Source organism: Hibiscus syriacus, unplaced genomic scaffold, assembly GCF_006381635.1.
Source record: "Hibiscus syriacus cultivar Baekdansim isolate YM2019G1 unplaced genomic scaffold, ASM638163v2 tig00112344_pilon, whole genome shotgun sequence".
NCBI classification, from domain to species: Eukaryota; Viridiplantae; Streptophyta; class Magnoliopsida; order Malvales; family Malvaceae; genus Hibiscus; species Hibiscus syriacus.
In genome coordinates, this window is record NW_024063307.1 from 1297237 (window position 1) to 1315622 (window position 18386).

Consider the following 18386-nt stretch of genomic DNA (forward strand, 5'->3'; position numbering starts at 1 on the left):
TGAAGATATGATGGGAGAATTGTCCGTAACACATGATAGTGTATATATAATGTCTTGTCACTGAGGGGCGTGAGCCTTTGCCACATGGCTTAGAACTTGGAAAGTTAAAATGTTTGCGTAATTACATACGTCAGTCTGCATTATATAATTTAATTATGAGCTGGTTGCCGATCGACTTTAAAGTATAAGTCTATAATTATTGTTGTCTGCTTATATATTTTTTAAGGTTAATGTCGAGCATTTTTGGGTTTAGCAGCCTCTCGGTCGCAGAAGGAGGCACTGTGTACACTCGCGCGATCTGAATTCTTATCTTCCTTTGAAAATTCAGACATAAACTCGTGTCCAGTGATATACGTTTAGCATTTCTAGGGTTTTATAATTTATAACTCGGATCAATAAATAAATAATAATTTAAGCAACTTTTAGTGAATAATTAATTTACTTCTTAACTTATAATTAATCAGAAATTATTGATTCGTATTAATCATATGAAAACATTTATTAAACCAGTGCAAATAAAATTATAGTACTAATACATATTAATTATTTCCCATATTCATTACTTAATTAAGGATATATTTTTTTCTTTCATTTATTTAATAATCAAATTAATATAAATGAAATATACATATTAACTAATATAATGTATTATCTATGGGGCTGGTACGTTTAAATTATCAAAGTAATTTACATATTTTAGTTATGTTAAAATTTTGAACAACATATATTATTTATATTATTATAATACACATAATTTTATTTCCTGCACTGATACAGTAGATATCTGATAAAAAAACATATTATATTATTCTGAAGTTATTTTTTCAAAAACTTTGACTTTACCCCCTAGGAAGAAACGAGGAAGAAAATGGTGTCAATTACCCAATTGGAAAATATAAACCCAAGTCAATTACCAATTTATAGCCGTAAAATCAGTGGTGGATCTAAAAATATTTTTTTAGGTTGGATACATATATAATGATAATGAAAAATTTTCTCATGGGATAGTTACAAATAAAATTTCGAAAAAAATATACATTTAGTATAATAAACAACTAATATAAAAAAAAATTAAGATTATAGGATGAGCACGTGATACATACATCCCACTGCGTGAAACCCGGTCAAATATTCACCTAAATAGCTTAGTGGAAGAATATAAAGAGATTTAAACCGTGGCGGCTTACATTTTTGTCGCCCTTTGAAAGTTATTTACCTAATTTTATAGTGAAACTTATTTCCTTTTTGGTCCTTTATTTACTTCCTTTGTTTTTTCCCCTATAAAGCCATAACCACCAAACCAGTGGGTGAGATCCATTTCATGCATCTCACCTGTTCTCGAATGACAGCACTTTTCTTGTCCTGTTCAGCTTTTCCCACGATTAATTTAGCTCTCTCAGCTTCTTGCGCAGCCACCTGTTTAGCCTCAATTGCAGCAGTGAATTCCTTCCCAAAAGTCAGACTCGTAATGGACACATCATCGAGCTGAATGTTGAAGTTAGCTGCCCTCTCAGTCAAAATATTCCGAACTTCCTTACTAACATTCTAAAACCACAATAATTCAACTTCACACGATTAATCCAAACCATTTATGCAACTATTAGGGCATAGAAAATGCAAGACAAGATATGTACCTCTCTTTGAGTAATGAGTTGGCTAGAGCATTGTATTGAGCAACAACAGCTTTCAAAGTTTCATGAATGATTGAAGGCAGGACCCTCTCATTATAGTTCTCACCCAAGGTTCGATAAATTTCAGTAAACTGATTTGACCTAGGGCGAGTGAGAAATCGAAGCCCAATCTTGACCTGCAAAGGACAGTTCAGAAGCAAGGTTTAGGGTCTGGTTAAGGCATTACTCCCGCAACATATTTCTATTTCAAGTTTCCAATAAATATAACTATGGAAATGAATATATGTTGTAGCATCAACAAGAAAGAGAAAAGCTATGTTTAGATCGCATTTAGATTTACAAAGAAGGATTTGGATTCAGAAATTAGGGCAGTTGTGTGATTAACCACACAAATGTAACACTCAAGATTGTTTTTCAAATCCATGGATTTGTTGTATGCATATTTAGTGGTAAAATTGAAATTCATATAGATAGTTAAACATTTTAAACTCAGGTTTTTATACGTTACAAATATACAAATACAATCACACTGAATCTTAACCAACATTATCTCAATTCTCACTAGCAATAGAGCCTGACTTTCGATACATCACGGAAATAGAATAGGGCAAAGATTTTAATTTTTACGGCCCAATTAATATCGCTTTAGATTTAGGGTGCGATTGGTTCACGGAATGTAAGATTACCAGTGGGAATGTAAGATTACCAGGGAATAGGATTACTGGGAATGTTGTATTTTTTGTTTGGTTGGCTTAGCAGGAATGTAAGATTATCGTGTTTGGTTAAAGGAATAAAGGATTATTGGAATGTATATTTGACCAAATTGTCCTTATTATATATTTATTTTTTTAACAAGTTGGAAAATATTTATATATTTTCTTTAAAAAATTTAAATTCATAAAATGTATATAATTTTTTTTTACAAAATTGAAAATATAAAAAGGTTTAATGAAAGGGTAAAATTTTATTTTAACCCCTGAACTTCATATAAAATTTTAATTAAAGACTTTTTTTTGTAAATCTAAAATAGTTTAAGGATAAATTTGTAATTTAACCTTCGTAGAATTTTTATTATTCAATGACAGAAGAATGATATTTTTGGAAGAAAAAAAATTAAGGGCATTTTAGTCCAAAACGCCGATAATCCAACAATACCTAAGGAAAGGGAGGTAATGACATTTCCGGTAATATACCCAAAAAAAATCTACTATTGGTAATCTTACATTACCGAGAATGAGATTCACGGTCTAACCAAACGGAGGAATGTGGATTCTATTTCCATGAGAATCTCACATTCCCCATCCAAACGCCCCTTAGTTTTTTATTCAGAGTTTGAGATCAAAGAAAACAATGGGTAAAACCCAAAACACTCTTTCCACTCTCATCTCCGATGAGGAAGCAATTTTGATGTCCATGCAACTCTCCTTTGCATCAAATTTTCAATATAATATGGTTCCATGGGATGACGCGAAATTTTATATTAAAAAACATAAAATATCAAAAAATTTAAAAAATTTAAGACTTTAGATCGTCCCTTCATCCGTCACAGTGTGGCTTTGTGTACTTGTTTAATCATTACAGGCGTTCTTAAATGGTAAAAGCAGAGAAACGAGGGCGATGTTGATGGAGATGTCTAAGGTGTAATATACAGTTAAGAAATTGTATTATCAAAAATGTTAATATTTTTTGATAATTTTAGTAAAACGTTACTTAAAATATTATTTTTTATATCGAAAATGTTAACATTGGGTGTTACCGAAAATGTTAAGGTAAAGTGTTACTTAAAAATTATTTTTTCTACCGAAAATATTAATATTGAGTTATATCGAAAATTAGTTAGTAAAATTAACATTTCCGGTAAAAAATAATGTTTTAAGTAGCACTTTACTAAAAATATTAAAAAAATTTAACATTTTCGATAAGATATTTCCTTAATCGTATATTAAGGAGCCGTATAATAGAATTACCCATGTGATGTAATATCCCTGCAACTAAAAAAAATCTTTGAGTAGTTAGAAGGGCAGAATAATAATTCTAAGAATGATGACAAAGAATTTGTCGATTAACAATTCTTTGACTAGTAGTAAGGAATAAGGTGGACAGAACGTACGAGATGACGAAATACCATAAGATGGCCGTATAAATTGACAATTTGTCACGTAGAATGATGTATATTTTGGACAGACCGCCGCAACATAAAACACTTATATAAGTATATATTAATAGTAGTTTAATGAAGCAATATATGTTTGAGTTAATTTCATATAAGTTCTCAAATTATGACCCTCATTCTAGATTAGTCCCCAATTGTTTTAGCATTCTAATTTCATCCTTAAACTAGGACTCCCATTCTAAATGAGTCCCAAAACTTTCGAACATTCCAAATTCATCCTCAAACTATGAACCTCATTATGTATTGATCTCTAAACTTTTGAATGTTCTAATTTTATCCCCCAAACTTTTGAATGATTTAGGGGGAAGTTATTGGAATATTCAAAAGTTTGGGACTAATTTAGAATGAGAATCATAGTTTAGGTATGGAATTATAATGTTAAAAACTTTGGAGACTAATTTAGAATGAGAGTCATAGTTTGGCGATGAATTTAGAATATTTAAAAGTTTAATGATCATTTTATAAGGGAGGTCATAGTTTGAGGATGTATGATGCAATTAACTATATTATTTCCACAAGGTATATATATATATATATATATATAATTAAGATCATATAGAATATTACGATAAATAAAAATATTATGTGTATTATAATATCATATTATAATTCGAGATGTATCATTTGTAAGAATTTTTACACGAAATTTTCACCTTCTTATTGATTTCATGCAATTAACTATTAGGTTGCGTTTGGTTCACGGAATGTAAGATTACCAATGAGAATGTAAGATTATTAGGGAATAGGATTACTGTGAATGTTGTATTTTGTGTTTTGTTGGTTTAACAGGAATGTAAGATTACCGTGTTTGGTTAAAGGAATAAAGGATTATTGGAATATATATTTGACCAAATTGTTCTTATTATATATTTGTTTTTTTAACAAGTTGGAAAATATTTATATATTTTCTTTAAAAAAATTAAATTCATAAAATTTATATAATTCTTTTTACAAAATTGAAAATATTAAAAGGTTTAATGAAAGGGTAACATTTTATTTTAACCCCTGAACTTCATATAAAATTTTAATTAAAGACTTCTTTTGTAAATCTAAAATAGTTTAAGGATAAATTTATAATTTAACCTTCGTAGAATTTTTATTATTCAATGACAGAAGAAGAATATTTTTGAAAGAAAAAAATTAAGGGCATTTTAGTCCAAAACGCCGGTAATCCAACAATACCTAAGGAAAGGGAGGTAATAACATTCCCGGTAATATACCCCAAAAAATCCACTATTGGTAATGTAAGATTATCGGGAATGATATTCCCGACCAACCAAACGGGGAATGTGGATTCCATTCCCATGGAGATCTCACATTCCCCCAACCAAACACACCCTAAAAGAAAACAACATTTCCTCCCATCAATGAAATCATTAAAATATATATACTTAAAATCTTTAGAAGTCTCAAAATATCCTTGGTTCAACCTGAAATATAATGTATCATTTTAATACTTCTAATCTACTCTAGTATATGGTAGATAAGCATACTCAATATTTATATTTAAATATATATATATAATTTATTTTAAAATGTCAATTTATTCACTTTTAAAATTAACAAAGACTTTTGTAATTAACTATTACTTTATATAATCAATATCTATGTTTAAAATAAAAAGTAATTTTATTCATTAAATATTTATATTAACTCATTCCATTTTTTTATATTTATTGGTGTTAAATTCATTGAACTATTTGTCGTAACCGGTTTTCGCCCGGGCACGAAATATTTATTTGGCGGAAAAATTGATGTGAATAAATGGTTTTGAAAATAATTTGAGAGTCGCCATCGGCCTTTTGGGTCAGGTAGGTCGAATACCTAAAAATTATTTTTTTTAAAAGAGTTTTAAGAAAACATCAATTAAAAAAATGAACTGATGTGCGTTTATAACCAAAAATTCGTTCTTTTTAATAATAAAAAGGGATTCGTGGTCTGTTACGTTTAGGGAAGGATTAGCACCCCTACAACGCCCAAAATTGGTACTTTTTAATTATAAATTGTCTCTATTATTAAAAATTTAAAAATTTAAAATATATTTAATTTATAATCCTATTATTTCAAAATTATCTAAAAAATATTTAAAAATATCGGAAAAGGACTTCTAGGTGCCTTAAGACAGCTCTTTTCTTTGATATTGATAAATATTAATTTAAATAAAATTAAATAATAATTTTTTATAATATTTAATTTTAAAATACCAGAATAGGACATCCAGTTGTATTAAGACTGTCCTTTTCTTCGATATTGAAAAATAAATATAAAAATAATTTATTGAAAAAAATAAATTATTATTTATTATATATATATTTATGAATACATAATAATAAAAATATTTAAATATACAAACAAGTAAAATTAAAACAATAAAATACAATTAGAACTATATGAAAATATTTAAAATTGGTGACTAAATTATAGTAAAATTAAAATTAAATATCTAATTCATAAATAATCAAAATTATAGGGATTAAACATGCTATTTTCTTATTTATTAATTTAGTGACTAAAATAAAATTATATAAAATTCAGATATTAGATTAAAATAAATTAAAACATACTATTCAGATTAAAATATTAATTATTAAAATTAAGGGATTAAATCTGTTATTTACCCTATATATATTATTTTAATATAAAGGACTAAAATAAATAAAATCAAAATTAAAGAACCGAATTAAAAGGATTATAAACTCGATTTAGTGACTAAAATGTAAGAGTTACAAGTTAGGATGGCTACAGAAAGGGTTTACCCTTTCTTAAATTACACAGATACACCTCCCCAAAACGGCGTCGTTTGGAGAGGGGTTTAAATACTCAAAATGGCCGGCCTTACGGGCCAAATTTCTCATTTCTCAATTTCTTCTTCTCTCTCTAAAAAATAACTCTCTCCCTTTTCTCTAGTTTCTCTCAACAGAGAGATAGCCGGCCGTCGACCACCACCATCGCCGGCCACCGTGAGCGGTGGCCGGAACTCCCAAATCCCCCAAAATAAAGCTATGAACACCCTAAGATCGATTCCAACCTCCTTTTCTCCTAAAAAGCTGTAAAATTACCTAGATCTATGGAAATACGTTCGGTATTTCGGCTTCTTTAGTGGCTCGTGTAGGTTCCGATGGCCGTGCTCCTTCCTCGATAAGTGCTTCTCTTCTCTTTTCTTTCGTTTTTTTTCTTGGTTTCTGTTGATATGTTCCTCGTTACTGCATCTCTCTCGTTTTTGGTTGTGGTTGTCCTCTTCTTTTTTTGTTTTTTGTTGTTCTCCGTTTCTTGTCGTGGCCCCCTTTTTTTTTGCAGCGATGGCTTTATAGCCATTAATGGTATTCTCTTCGGACCGGTCCAAAGGTGAATTTTCGGTGAGTCACCGAATTTGTGGTGATTCACCCTTTGGGCATTGATGTGTGGAGAGGTCGTGGCAGCTGTTGGAATCTTCGACGAGGGCGGCAGCGTCGTGGTTGAAGCACCTGGCAATGGAGGTGTCAACAATGAACGGCGACAGGTTTCTGGAAGCTTGAGGCGGCGCTGCGTAGAACTCACTGGAACTTTGGAGCGGCGGCTAGGAATGATACAAACCCTAGAAGGGTTTGGGTCATCTTTTGGGCCAGTTCTGGTTGGGCTTGAGCATGTAAACGGGCCCTAGGGTTTGGGCCTGAAATGTATTTATTTGTAATAATAATAATAATAATAATAATAAATAATATAATAATAATAATAATAATAATAATAAACAAAAAAATATCAATAAAATAAAATAAATGGATGAAAAAAATTAGTATCTTCAGCTGCCCCTCTTTGCTCATTCTTGTGTTAACAAGAATAGAGCAAAGACGAAAAGATAATAATATTTTTTTATCCATTTGAATTCACTTGATTAATATGGAGATGTTGAATAAATTATTCTCTTCCTGATGAGTTCTTCTCATTATGAACTTCTCTGGAAAAACTGACCCATCAAGTGATGGATTTGAACAAAAAGCTGAACAAATTGTTCTCATTATGAACTTCTTCTTCCTTCTTTAAATGAGTTCTTCTCATTATGAACTTCTTCTGGAAAAGCTAATCCATCAAGTGATGGATTTGAGCAAAAGGTTGAACAAATTCTTCTCATTATGAACTTCTTCTTCCTTCTTCAGATGAGTTCTTCTCATTATGAACTCGAACTGGAAAAGATAATCCATCAAGTGATGGATTTGAGTAAAAGGTTGAACAAATTCTTCTCATTATGAACTTCTTCTTCCTTCTTCAGATGAGTTCTTCTCATTATGAACTCGAACTGGAAAAGATAATCCATCAAGTGATGGATTTGAGCAAAAGGTTGAACAAATTCTTCTCATTATGAACTTATTCTTCCTTCTTCAGATGAGTTCTTCTCATTATGAACTCGAACTGGAAAAGATAATCCATCAAGTGATGGATTTGAGCAAAAGGTTGAACAAGCTCTTCTCATTATGAACTTCTTCTTCCTTCTTCAGATGAGTTCTTCTTATTATGAACTTCTTCTGGAAAAGATGATCCATCAAGTGATGGATTTGAGCATAAGGTTGAACAAATTCTTCTCATTATGAATTTCTTCTTCCTCCTTCAAGTAATGAATCCTTCTCATTATGAACTCTACCTGGAAATTTTAATCCATCACATGATGAATTCAAACAAAAGGTTAAACAAATTCTTCTCATTATGAACTTCTTCTTCCTTCTTCAGATGAGTTCTTCTCATTATGAACTTTCTCTGGAAAAGCTGATCCATCAAGTGATGAATTCAGGCAAAAGGTTGAACAAGTTCTTCTCATTATGAACTTCTTCTTCCTTCTTCAGATGAGTTCTTCTCATTATGAACTTTCTCTGGAAATGTTGATCCATTGTTATGGATTTAAAATCTTTGCTAAAATCTTTGAAATTCCTGTTAAAAATTCAACATGGATAAAAATGAATGAAAATGCACCTATTTTTGCAAATGCCTAAATATGATGCATGAATGTTAAGTTGTTTGATTTCAGATTGGTGAACTGAGTATTTCTTCAGTTGTAGAAACCCAATAAATCTTTCTTCTTCAAATCAGAGAATCTATCATCTTTGACAAATGTAGATGTAAATATAATGTCACAAAACCTCTTGAGAATAAAACTCAATAGTATAGGTTCTTGAAAAGCTTGCATTCATGCAACATGTTAATTATGATAACAACTTATCTGATTATGAAGTGACCTTTCAAAATGATTTCACAGATATCGATAGTTCTTCTAATACCGAGAAATCTTGAATTCTGATTCTGATGAGGAGAATAAACTGTTATACTTGACAAAAATGGGATTCTCAAAGGCTGAAGCTTCAATAGCCATGTAGAGATGGGGTCTAGATTCATCAATTGCAGAATTGGCAAATTTTATATGTGCTGCTCAAATGGCTAAGGTTACTGACACATTTCTTCCGGTAAAAGATGGGAAGTCATTATGCAATGATCCCAATTACAAGAAAAGACGAAACCTGGGCTATGATTTTTGGGAAAGGAATAAGCAAAAGAAGCTTGAAAAGAAACTTCTTAATGAAGACGATCATGCAATTCATCTTTTAATTCCAATGATTGTTTCTGGGTTTTATATCAAACCAAATCAGATAACTCAAAGAACACTTCCAGAAGATGCTATGAGTACATTCCTCTTCTAAATTCAATAACTGGTTCTGTGGTTCATACCAAACCAGATCAGATAACTCAAAGAACACTTCCAGAAGATTCTATTAGCAAATTCATCTTTCAAATTCAATGACTGGTTTTACCAAACCAGATCAGATAACTCAAAGAACACTTCCAGAAGATGCTATGAGCACATTCCTCTTTCAAATTCAATAACTGGTTTTACCAAACCAGATCAGATAACTCAAAGAACACTTCCAGAAGATGCTATGAGCACATTCATCTTTCAAATTCAATAACTGGTTTTACCAAACCAGATCAGATAACTCAAAGAACACTTCCAGAAGATGCTATGAGCACATTTATCTTTCAAATTCAATGATTGGTTTTTACCAAACCAGATCAGATAACTCAAAGAACACTTCCAGAAGATGCTATGAGCACATTCATCTTTCAAATTCAATAACTGGTTTTACCAAACCAGATCAGATAACTCAAAGAACACTTACAGAAGATGCTATGAGCACATTCCTCTTCCAAATTCAATAATTGGTTTTTACCAAACCAGATCAGATAACTCAAAGAACACTTCCAGAAGATGCTATGAGCACATTACATTTGTTCCAGTTAATGTTTGGACTAGGATATCACAGTACTTATTCGATGTAGAGCCAGAATTTGTAGATTCGAAGCATTTCCATGCTACTACACTGAAAAGGGCTATATTCATAATTTTGCCAATTGAGAACAGATTCTCTCTTATTCTGCTTCCTCCATGTGTTGATGCTTTTTCATTGACAAAGAAATGATGGCCTTCCTGGGATCCAAGAACAAAGTTGAACTGTTTATAAACATGTACAGGAAGTGCCAAATTGATAGAAAGGATCTGTAAGGCTCATGAAGCTTATGACAAAGAGCCACATTCGAGTGTCCAGAAGTATGTTCTTGATGAGTGCTGAAAATGAAATCTAGTATGGGTTGGAAGGAATAAAGTTGCTCCACTTGGATCTGATGAGGTGGAAATGCTTCTAGGTTTCTCTAAAAACCATACACAATAATCTGTATAGAGACATGTTCCATGGTGGTATCAATGTCCTGTCTCTTTTCTCTGGGATCAATTGATGCAGAAGTTGCCTTTTACTGTCTTGGCATACTTTTGAAAGCAGATGTGCAAGAACTGAATGATGATCGATTGGAGCAATTGATGAGTAGATTTGTCGAATTTGACCTTGTTGTCGGTTGTATCTAGCATAACAACCTTATTGTTCATGGCTTTAAGATGGTGAAGATTTTCTTACTTTGTATTCCATATATTTAAAAGTATTAACATAAAGTGATATTCAGAAATCTTTAACTTATTTCAAAATTATGTTAATTCATAGAAGAATAAATTGAATTTTCGAAAATAAATTGAATATCAAATAAATTGAACTTGAAATAGATAGAATTATATTCAAAGTTATGGCAAGCATAAGAATGATAAAAATTCAAATGTCTCAACAAATTATTAGCATAAGTATTTCTAAATTAATCAAGTTGACACAATTTAGAGAAATGATGTAAGCTTTTGTCTGGAAGATCTCAAACGTTGTCAAAATGCTTGTAGATGTGAAGTTTCTCCCAAACTGTCAAAATCTTAAGAGGGTTCAATTGCCAGATGCCTAATATCAACCTGCATTTGAGCCGCCTTTTCAGGTTTTCAACTCAAATCCTTCCTTTGGTTACAAGATGCCCTTTGCGGGTTTTCACCTTGACCCCCCCTTTTTCTTCTTTTTTCTCTTTTTTCTTTTTTCTTTTTCTCTCTTTTTTTTCTTCTTTTTTTTTCTTCAAGCATAATATTTCTTGATAGAATCTGAGTTTATTGGATTTCTCAGAATTTTTCCATCCATTTCTGCCAAGATCAACGCTCATTCGGAAAAGGCCTTTTTCACAACGTATGGTCCTTCCCAATTAGGCATCCATTTCCCACGGAAATCTTTATGTATAGGCAAAATCTTTTTTAGTACTAGATCACCCTCTTGGAATTCTCTTGGATGTACTTTTTTGTCATGAGACTTCATCATCCGTCTCTGATACATCTGTCCATGGCAAATAGCTTTCAATCTTTTCTCCTCAATAAGGTTCAATTGATCAAATCTAGCTTGGATCCATTCAGATTCATCCAATTTTATTTCTCTCAATATTCGAAGCGATGGAATCTCAACTTCAATTGGTAAGACTGCTTCCATCCCGTAGACTAAAGAAAACGGTGTTGCCCCAGTAGATGTTCGAACAGTAGTTCGGTATGCATATAAAGCAAAAGGTAACTTCTCGTGCCAATCTTTGTAAGTTTCAGTGGTCTTTGTAATGATTCTCTTGATATTCTTATTTGTTGCTTCAACTGCCCCATTCATCTTTGGACGATATGCCACTGAGTTTGCATGTTTGATCTTAAACTGTGCACAAAGTTCGGTCATCATTTTGTTGTTCAGGTTCAGAGCATTATCTGTAATGATCCTTTCTGGTAGGCCATACCGGCAAACTATCTTTTTCTTTATGAATTTGCAGACTGTGGACCTCTTAATATTGGCATATGAAGCAGCTTCAACCCATTTGGTAAAATAATCAATTGCCACAAGGATGAAACAATGTCCATTCGATGCTTTTGGTGTGATTGCTCCAATGACATCTATTCCCCACATAGAAAATGGCCAGGGTGCTGTCATTACATGTAAAAGAGATGGGGGTACTTGAATCTTGTCTATATATCTGACATTTATGACATTTCCTTGCATAATCAATGCAATCTGTGTGCATGGTAGCCCAATAATATCCATATCTCATTATTTTTCTGGCCATGGAAAGACCATTTGCATGTGTTCCACATATTCCACTGTGTACCTCTTCAATGATGCTTTTAGCTTCGCTGGTATTTAAACATCTCAATAGCATTTGATCATTGCTTCTTCTATACATAATCTCTCCATCAAGAAAATATCCAGCAGTCATTCTTCTCAAGGTTCTTTTATCAATATTTGGTGGATAACTTTGATTTTTGATATATTGCAGAATATCATGATACTATGGTTTACCATCTACCTCTTCTTCCACACTATAACAATGTGCAGGAATTTCATATACTTGCATTTTGATTGGCATCATATCAACTTTATTAGTTGCCTGAAACATAGCAGCTAATGTAGCCAAAGCATCTGCCATTTGATTTTCTTCTCGAGGGAGATAATTGAAGGTAACTCTCTCAAATTCTTTCACTAATTCAAGGTAAAATTTCGATATTCCAACAATTTGGGATCTTTTGTTTCCCATTCTCCTCGCAATTGATACACCACTAACGATGAATCTCCAAATATTTTGAGACATTTGATTTTTCTTTCTATAGCTGCTTTCAATCCCATGACACAAGCTTCATATTCCACCATGTTATTGGTGCAAAAGAACTCCAGTCTACTTGTAAAGGGATAATAAATATTTTCTGGAGAAATTAACACTGCCCCGATTCCTCGTCCCAAAGCATTAGATGCTCCGTCAAAGTAAAGCTTCCAAAATGCAGATGCATCATTTGTTCTGAATTCTTCATTCATGGATATGCACAACAAATCTTCATCGGGAAAATTGAAGTTCAAAGGCTGATAATCATTTGATACACGGCTGGCCAGAAAATCAGCTATTACACTTCCTTTTATTGCTTTTTGGTTGACATATACAATATCAAACTCAGATAATAACATCTGCCATCTAGCCATTCTGCCTGTCAAAGCTGGTGATTCCATTAAGAATTTCAAAGGATCAAGTTTTGATATCAACCAAGTAGTATGGTATAACATATATTGTCTGAGTCTTCGAGTAGTCCACACCAAGGCACAACATAGTTTTTGTATTGGTGGATATCGAATTTCACAATCAGTAAATTTTTTACTCAGATAATAAATAGCATTTTCTTTCTTTCCAGATTCATCATGCTGTCCTAGTACACATCCCATCGAATTTTCGAAGACCGTCAAGTAGAGAATTAACGGTCTATCAGGCATTGGTGATACTAAAATGGGGGCATTGGATAAGTATTTCTTAATAATATCCAAAGTTTATTGACATTCTTCATTCCAGACTTCAGGATTGTTCTTTCGAAGTAATTTGAACACTGTATCACATTTGTCAGTTAATTGAGAAATGAACCGAGATATATAATTTAATCTTCCCAAAAAGCCTCGAACTTCTTTTTTTGTATTGGGTAGTGGGAGATTTTGAATTGCTTTTACTTTATCTGGATCAATCTCAATTCTTTTTTTCCTGACCACAAATCCCAAAAGTTTCTCGGAAGTTACCCCAAAAGTGCATTTTGCGGGGTTGAGCTTTAATTGATACTTCCTCAATCTCTGGAAAAGCTTTCTCAGGTTTTGAATATGTTCTTCTTCAGTTCGAGATTTGGCAATCATGTCATCTACATATACTTCAATCTCTTTGTGCATCATGTCATGAAACAAAGTTACCATGGCTCTTTGATATGTTGCCCCTGCATTTTTCAATCCAAATGGCATCACTTTATAACAGAATGTGCCCCACATGGTTACAAATGTTGTTTTTTCCATGTCTTCAGGATTCATTTTTATCTGATTATATCCTGAAAAACCATCCATAAATGAAAACCATGCGTGCCCTGCAGTATTGTCCACCAATGTGTCTATGTGGGGTAATAGAAAGCTATCTTTCGGACTAGCTTTGTTGAGATCTCTGTAATCCACACACATTCGAACTTTCCCATTTTTCTTCGGTATGGGAACAATGTTGGCTACCCATTATGGGTATTTAGCTGCCTGTAGGAAACCTGCATTGATCTGTTTCATCACTTCCTCTTTGATCTGCAATAACATTTCTGGCCTCATTCGTCTGAGCTTTTGTTGGACCGGTTTATATTCTGGATTGATTGGAAGCTTGTGTATCACTATATCTGTGCTTAAACCAGGCATATCTTGATAAGACCAGGCAAAGATATCTTTGAACTCTTGAAGGAGATTTATCAATTCTTATTTTATCTGGATTGTCAGAGTAGTACCAATTTTCACCTCTTTTATTTCTTTATCTGTTCCCAAATTCACATTCTCAATCTCTTCTTTATGGGGTAGAATTTGTTTGTCTTCTTTTTCTACCAATCTTAATAGTTCAGTAGGCACATCACATTCCAGTTCATCCTCACACCCATTGATTTCTTCCAGACATATGGGTTGCTCTAAATTAATCTCTTGATTAAATTTAGGAATAAACATGCTATTAACATGGTGAAACCTGCAAATTTAAGTCGGACATATTTCCGAAAGAATATAGTAAATTTATGAAATAAATAAATGTAAAAAAGTAAGAAAATGTAAAGAATGATTGCCATCTGAAAATTTTAAAGAAAATTTCTTATATTTAACATAATTTCCTTTACAAGATAACAAAAAGTTTTCATATTTTTGAGCTAAAAATAAAGATTAGTTCTGAATATTACTCTGCGTTAATATTAAAAACTATAGGAAGATCTTCAATGGTCCAATTGTTGAGTGTTTCTCCAGGAAAACATGGGCGAATCCTATCCAAGTATTTGCCAGTCTTGTTGTCATTCATGATCATGTTGATAAATAATCCATTCATAGTTTCTTCAATTATGTTTTGATCTTTCGTCAACTTTTCTTCTTTAAAGGCTTCAACAAGCTGATGTTCTATATTAATTGTTCCCCCTGATCTGAATGTGGTCTTCAACTGTGGGAAAACATGTGTTCCCAAAGGATTTCTTTCCCTTTCAACCTTGCCTTTCTGTCTTCACATCTTCTTTTCATCTCTTTGTTCTTTTGCTGAAAATTGGGCTTAAATCCAAGCCCAAAACGATCTTTCTTCATCTGTATATTTATATGAACCGAAATCCCTTGAAGATTCTTTCCTAAACCTTTCCCAGCTTTAGCTCCGATGCCTAAATTTTGTCGTACCGTCATCCTGGTACAATCAGATAATATGGGATATGGAATTTTATTTCCTTCTGCAATAAAGGTTGCATTTACAAATTCAAGAGCTCGGAAAGAGCATTCAAAAGCATCATCATTGGTTTCGATATATGGAACATCACTTGTTACAGACGCAATGATTTCTTCTTCAGCTCTGACACATATTAGTTGTCCATCAACAACAAATTTCAATTTCTAATGTAATGAAGAAGGAACGGCTCCTGCTGAATGAATCCATGGCCTCCCTAATAAACAATTATATGTAGGGTGGATGTCCATCACCACAAAGTCAATATTGTACACGACTGGTCCAATTAACAACGGTATTTCCATTTTCCCGAGCACCTCTTTTTGAGTACCATCAAAGGCTCGCACTACATTCTGATAGCTCTTCATGTGTGATTGATCCACAGGCATTCTTTGAATTGTGACTAGAGGCATCAAGTTGAGAGCGGATCCATTGTCAATCAATACTCCTGGCAACACATGACCATGACAATGTGTCGTGATGTTCAAAGCTTTTACTGACCCCATTCCGCCCTCCAGTATTTCATCATCCGTGAACGTTATGTAATTGTCAGCGGCTATATGTCCCACAATTTTGTCAAGTTTATTGAGGGATATATCCTCAGGGATAAATGTTTGATTGAGCATTTTCATCAAAGCATTTCTATGTGCTTCTGAATTCATCAATAGATCAAGAATAGAAATTCTCGCTTGTTGTTTGTGTAGTTGTTCAACCACACTATACTCACTATGTTTCAGGAATTTCAAAAATTCTTGGGCTTGTTTTTCTGTCACATGCTCATTGAATGCTGGAGGGGATTCATCATCAAATACCTTCTGAGGTATTGCCATGGCTTTTCCTTTTGCTTTCACTTGTTCTGAAGCATTGGATGTTTCGGGAGAGTAACATCTCCCACTTCTTGTAAAGAATCCGACTTCGCTTACTGCTTCAGACGTCGATGTTGTACCCAAACTCTGTATTTTCTCTTCTATTTTTTCTAGAGAAACAGATCCTCCTACCATTGAAACATTGGTAGTATAATTCCAAGGTACCCTGCGGGTATCTTTGTATGGAAATGGTAGAGGAGTGGTGATAACTACTTTCGGATTTATTGGTGCAGGAATCACCGTAGATGATTTCACATTAATGATCACAGGATCATTTATTCTTTGACTAGGTTTAGAATCCTCTGATGAGCAAACATCATCTTCTTTTTTCCTTGGTTCTTCTTCGAAGAATTCTATTTCTCTGTTGTTCATCAATTTTTGCACCAAATCCCTAAACTCATGACATAGTTGAATTTTATGCCCCTTCTCTTGATGATATTCACAATAATTCTTGCCTTCATTCTGCTTTGGCCTGAATTGTTGTGGAATTATACCGGCTAAAGAGAGTTGTTGGAATACCCAAACAAAAGGAGATTTAATTTCAGAAATGTCAGTTTTTGCTTTCTTTCTGTTCTCTTCCTGAATTGCATTCACGTTTTTATCTCCATGATTTGGCAATGGATGATTTGATGCAGATGGTGTATTGAATTCCAACTTTCCAGTGTTGATCAAATTTTGAACCACCCTTTTGAATGCCAAACAGTTTTCAATAGAATGACCCGTAATTCCTTCATGGTAAACACAGTGTGCCTTTATATCATACCAAGTAGGGAATGGTGGTTGCATGGGAACCAAAGGATAGGGCCGTATGACATCTGCTTTTAACAGCGAATCATAGATCTCAGCATATGGTACTGGTAAAGGTGTAAAAGACAACCTTTCATTTTCCTTTCGAGATCCTCTGGACTCTGCTCGATTAGTGTTTGTTTCTTCTTTCTTAACCCTTGGCTGGGTTATTGTAACACTTTTCGATGAATCTTTGTTGTAAGAATTTGCATTATTGACTTCATTCTCTTTTTTCCGGTACATAGGTCTTTTGGAACTAGACCCCTCATTTGATTCAATTTTACCACTTTTCAAGACATTTTCAATGAGTTCTCCAGAAATGACCAAATCTGCAAAATTTCTGGTTGTATTCCCCATTAGATGATTTAAATAAGGAGCTTTCAATGTATGGACAATTATTACTGTGGCCTCTTTTTCTGACAAAGGTGGTTGAACTTGGGCTGCTGTGTCACGCCATCTCTGAGCATACTGTCTGAACGTTTCGTTATTCTTTTTCTCCAAATTTTGGAGAGTCCATCTATCAGGGACCATGTCTGTTACATGGCGGTATTGCTCTAGGAATGCTTTAGCCAGATCTTTCCAAGATCTAATGTTGGCTTTGGTCAATTGAGTATACCATTTTAAGGCTGATGCTGTCAAACTATCCTGAAAGCAGTGAATTAACAATTTCTCGTCCTTCACATATCCTGCCATTCTTCGACAAAACATAGTAATGTGGGATGAAGGGCATGTAGTACCGTCATATTTATCAAATTCGGGAGCTTTGAACTTGATGGGGAGGATTAAGTCTGGAACCAAACTCAACTCACTGGCGTCAAACCCATAGAATGATTCAGTTATTTCCACGGATTTCATTCGTTCTTCTAAGCTCTTGATCTGTCTGGTCAATTCTTCATTTACTTTTTGTTTCTTATTCAGCTCATTCAAATCTGGGATTAGATGATCAGCATTAAAATCCCCTATTTTCACATCTGATATAAGTGGATTTTTGCTTGAAGATGCAGGATCTTCTTGTCGATTTTCCTGTGGTTTGGCTTCTTGAAATGCTGATGTACGAGCATTAATTTGTATAGGTGTAGTACCAGAGTGATAAATTGGTTCTGGTGGAAAACCTAGAGGATACATAGGTTCTTGGTTGAAAGATACAGGATTTTCATGCATTTTTCCAATGATAGCCTGCCTTTTAAACATGTCTTCTATTTTTTGCATTATGCTGTCTTGTGAATTTGCAATACTGTCTTCAATTTTTTCCAACTTCATTCTCATTTCTGCTTGTTCTTTATTATGCTGTTCCTC

General features: G+C 33.1%; 1 pseudogene; it reads right to left on the minus strand.

Moving 5' to 3' along the window:
- Positions 1 to 1278: 1278 nt before the first annotated feature.
- Positions 1279 to 2055, minus strand: LOC120178231 (annotated as a pseudogene).
- Between the last annotated feature and the right edge of the window lie 16331 nt (positions 2056 to 18386).